General features: G+C 30.1%; 1 non-coding gene across 1 annotated transcript; it reads right to left on the reverse strand.

The window, feature by feature from the left end:
- Positions 1-5,179: 5,179 nt before the first annotated feature.
- TRNAW-CCA (transfer RNA tryptophan (anticodon CCA)) lies at positions 5,180-5,251 on the reverse strand. Its single transcript has one exon. It is a non-coding gene; the product is annotated as a tRNA-Trp (tRNA).
- Positions 5,252-5,456: the final 205 nt, after the last annotated feature.

The following is a 5,456-nucleotide window of genomic DNA, read 5'->3' on the forward strand; positions in this document are numbered from 1 at the left end:
TTTTCCTCAAGTAAACATGAGGAACATCAGGACATCCAAAGTGTCACATTAACCGTAGCCATCATTTTAACCATTCCAGTATACGCCGGACAATCGCGATGATCTCTTGCTACTTACCTAAGGTACACTAGATCCGGGTGTAGGATCTTTCACTCAAGCATAGAATACCCAAACAATCACTTAAAAGTAAATCAGACAAAGAAACAATTCGAAAACATAAGTGATCTTATCTTTAAGGTAACCTCTCTTTTTAAGATTCCCCAGCAGAGTCGCCAGTTCTGTGATACGGTGAACTGACTTTGTGTTTTTGCTTTGAAAAGCTATGTTGCGGATAGCAAGAGTCGCCACCGACTTTTCTTTTATCCAATAAGGAAAGGCGGAAAAGAACAGGAAAGACCTTGATTAGATTTTGAGTTCGGGAGGTACATTATACAAAGGGAAGGTGTTAGCACCCTTTGTATCCATGGTTATCCATGGGCTTTTAATTGCTTAACTCACTTATGGTTTCCTTGTTTGAGAAAGTGTTTGAGAAATGTGGTGTGTTCAGAAAAATATTTTGAAAGGAGAGTTTAACTTTGTAATGATTCTTGTATGAATGTATACAAAGTGTTTATCTCGTTTGATTTTGAAAGATGTTTAGAAAAATATAACTCGACGATGATTCTGGTGCGAATGTATACCAAGTGGTGATTTTCTAAAAGATGTTATGAAAAGTGTGAGGTGTGAAAAGTATTTTAAGCTGTGAGCAAGCATTTAAGAGTTATACCTACCCAAGGTCTTTATAGGTATTTCCTATCCTTAGGAGGGTACAACTGTCCTTACTATTGAGAAGTAAGTAGTCTTATCCTTTGGAGGTAAAGGGACATCGTGGGGTCGTCGATTGGTCATTGAAGGCAACATTTGTAAGGATACCTTAGCATTCGAAGGGACGATCATCATTTAATCGTAGGCTACAACGAAGGGTCATCGAGGGACAAAGTCATATATTCGAAGGCAACGTTCGAGGGACAAGGTCATATATTCGAAGGCAACGTTCGAGGGACTATGTTTTATCTTGTAGGGACATTGACCTTTTGATCGAAGGGACTATGACTTATCTGTTTAGGGATGATGATGATTTGATCGAAAGGGTCTTTGCTAAGGGTATCCCCACATTCGCGGGACATGACTGTAATATCGTAAGGCAACAAAGAGAGGGTTACCCTAGAGGTGCAAGTATGAAAATGATTGGATTCAGATATATTATCTTGAATTAGTTTATCTAAGTTCAATTATTTATCTTTCCATGCAATCCTATTAGCATACATGTAGACATTTATATTCACAGTATGGAAAAATTAAAGTGCGAAAAATAAGACTACGCTATTACATGGCTTCGGGATGGGGTACAAAATTTAAAAGGGGATATAAAATATCTAAATCTTAATTAACGAGTACAAAATTAAAAGGACATACAAAATAATAAAACCTAATTAAACTAAAAAGAAAGAAATAAAAAAAATCCCAATTAAATCTATTACATAGAAAGTTCATGACAAATGAAATAAATAACTAAATTTAAGAATGAATTAAGAATATTTTTAGTCTATAATAATAGAAACTTTTTTTTTTATGAATATATGGAAAAACTTAGACTAAATTGATAGAAATTTTAAAAGAAAAGAGGAAAAAAAATATATAATTAGATTTTTATTATTCAAAATAGCCTATTTTAATTAATTAAGTGATATATGAAAATTTTATTAATAAACTAGATTAAATCATATCCTAGTTTAAATAACTAATATAATATATTAATTAGAAAATTAATTAATGAGTTTTATTTTAATAATAGAAAAATAGTGGTGAATTAATTATAGTGGAAAGGGAGTAAACATAGTAAAACACTGGAAAGCTAAAAAATAGCCCAAGACCTCTACGTTGCAGTGAGGGGGAGCTACCAACGAGCCATGTTGGTCAATTCGTTATTTATTCGCCTTCATTAAAATATATATTAATTCTACATGGATTTTTCCATTTTGACGCAACACCACCATGCATGTTACAACTTTCTCTCTTACGGCAAACTACTTTATTTTTTCTCATGTTGTTTCTTTCATGTGAATACAACAAACCTGTAACTTCATCTTATATCAAACCACACACATAAAATAAGATCATATGTAATCATCATGCAATAATAAAAATAGTCATGCACAAATCAAGAAGCTTATATTATTTTACTCACGTATTAGTTCTCTTTACTGCAAGTGATAATGATAAAACAAATCTTACACATACATGTTAAAGACAACCAATGATTTATATTATCACCATTATATCATCATCATTATTATGTAATAACAGCCTGTGAAATAAACATACTCATGCTAGAAACAACGCTCATATAATAATAATTAAATGACAGATATAATTCTTTAATCATGCAAACAAAATTTCTCCAACATGCTATGACATATCAAGAACAGATGCATACTTGAATAAAGCAATATCAACATCCACCAAACCATGAATACATGATCTCAATATATATATATATATATATATATATATATATATATATATATATATATATATATATATATATATATATATATATATATATATATATATATATATATTAAACCAATATTATTCATGCATGAATTAAGGGGTATTGCAAGGTAATCATGCTGGATGCAAATTCCATAATGAACACTTACTGGGGATTTGATTCTTCTAGCTTGCTCACTGTATGTGTGTTGTTCTTATTCAGGCTATGAGTGCTTTATGGTTGCTTCTCTTTTCCCTGCCCGTGAATCTTCTTGCTTCTGCCTTGCCTTGTGTATTTTCTTCTGCTGTATCTCTCATCTTTTTCCTCTCCATCTTTTTCCTCCCCTTTTTCGCTGCAGCCATATGAAGTATTTATAATGGTGTGGATTAGGGTTTAACCTTGCTAAATATTTGGATCCCTTCCTATAATTTAGGAGAGTTAGCTATAATGGTGTGGATTAGTGTTTAACCTTGCTAAATATTTGGATCCCTTCCTATAATTTAAGAGAGTTAGCTATAATGGTGTGGATTGGGGTTTAACCTTGCTATCTACTATTATAAATAAATATTTATTAAATACAAATATTATTATAAATAATGAATAATTTAAATGACTTTTAACAAATAAAAATTAATTTAAATTTTAGTTACATAATTTAATTAAAATTTAAACCTATTTCTATTTTTACTTTCATCATTTAAAAAAAAATCAAAATTATTCTTACTTATATCAACCAAAATTATTTTATAATTTATGGGTTTTTAAAAAAATGTTACTCTTATAAATAATTTTTATTAAGTAAAAAACGTGAATTATTAAATAAATACTATTTATAAATAATGAATAAATGGAACATGAGTCACTAAATTATAAAAAATTATTATTATAATTTAATGAGTTTTAACAAATAAAATTAATTTAAACTTTTAATTATACAATTAAAATTCAAATCTATTTTTATTTATCATTAAATTAAAACTATTTTATTTATATATATATAATTTATTTATATCATACAGATAACCAAAATCATTATTATTTTTTATATCTGTATCACATAATAAATAAATTAAAATTTATAATTTATATGAGAATGTATGCTAATGAATGAATGCAAATGTGAAATGAATGCCATACATGAATCAATTTATCATAAAATTTAACAGACAAATTTTGGGGTATGACATACGACTTGCATGATTTTACATTCGTTCTCTAACTTTCATAGTTCGTAAATTCTTCCAATCATCGAAGCAAGCATTTGCACAAAAACACAAGAATCTATCATGTTTGATTCAATTCAGCATTATCTCAATCTCCTTTCTTCATAACTCCAGATTCTTGGTTCTTACTTTCTTTAGTGATAGTTGGATCTAAGGTTATCACATCCTTTGTTGTGCGAGAAGATGTCATTGCTGCCTCTGGTAGAGACTCCCATTTTGCATTTGATTACTTAACTTGAAGACTTGTCTGACCTCTAAACTCTCCAGGCGAACCTCAGTATACAAGGTCCTAACGAACTGTTGAGCAACATGTTTAGCATTGTCCGACGAAGTTTTTTGCACGCCTTAAAAGTAAGGCTTCAACGCCTAGAAGAAAGTATTCATAATGCTTCTTCCCATGAAAATACAATTCAAGAATCATTGATGCCTCAGAGCCAGTTGAGACAAAGAAATACGAGGCTCTTCAATCGAAAAATTGACATAAGAGTAAAAAACATCGGAAGCTGATGTGTTTGTCAAAATAGAAACATATGATTAAATATATATCTTTTGGGCCAGTGAGACCGACCTCGTATGAATTTCTTCCGACCTTATTGATCCCGACCAACAATCATATAAAGATCTTAATTTTGCAGAACCTTCATAATATGCGAGGATTACCATTATAATGATCATCAAAGATCTTAGGTGTAAAACATCCAACAACTCTCTTAACTATTAGAGAAGACGCCAAATTTTGGTAACAAATTTTAAATACAATTTCATTTCATTCTTCTTCTCAATATACTAATTTGAGTGTCAAAATAGAAACATATGATTAAATATATATCTTTTGGGCCAGTGAGACCGACCTCGTATGAATTTCTTCCGACCTTATTGATCCCGACCAACAATCATATAAAGATCTTAATTTTGCAGAACCTTCATAATATGCGAGGATTACCATTATAATGATCATCAAAGATCTTAGGTGTAAAACATCCAACAACTCTCTTAACTATTAGAGAAGACGCCAAATTTTGGTAACAAATTTTAAATACAATTTCATTTCATTCTTCTTCTCAATATACTAATTTGAGTGTTAAAATACTAACTTTATAAGATACTCTGACTCCACCGTACCAGAAGGAACAATTTGCCATAAGAATTTTTAATTATGAAAATCATTTGAATTAGTTGAAAATTTTATTTTTTTTAGAATTTCTAATTTTTAATTCAAACACAGTTTTTAGTGTCTTTTTCAAAGAATTTAAGGTGGGACTCAAGTTTTACTGAACACAAAATTTAATTTAATTATAAAAAATTGATTGGTGGTAAACACAATTTCTTGTAATACTGTAACAATATTATAGTATTTGGTTCACCAACATGACATAGCCGCTTGCGGGTAAATTGCCGAGATTTAGAAAAATAAAAGAAAGAATGAACCTGACGTGAATCGAACACGCAACCTTCTGATCTGGAGTCAGACGCGCTACCATTGCGCCACAGATCCATTTGTTGTACGCTTTTCGTCTAAATAATATAAAACCTAAATTTTCTCTTATTTTTTACCCAAACCAGAGAATCTCATTATTATACAGTATCTTTAACATGTGGGATTTTTGTTTTTTTGAGATTTGTTCGTTGGAAATAAAAGTATAAGATAATTTTGTTGTTGGAAATGTTTTCAGTCACATTCAGAGTCAACTTAAGCCACA

The sequence above is a fragment of the Lathyrus oleraceus genome, chromosome 6 (genome assembly GCF_024323335.1).
Source record: "Lathyrus oleraceus cultivar Zhongwan6 chromosome 6, CAAS_Psat_ZW6_1.0, whole genome shotgun sequence".
Lineage (NCBI taxonomy): Eukaryota > Viridiplantae > Streptophyta > Magnoliopsida > Fabales > Fabaceae > Lathyrus > Lathyrus oleraceus.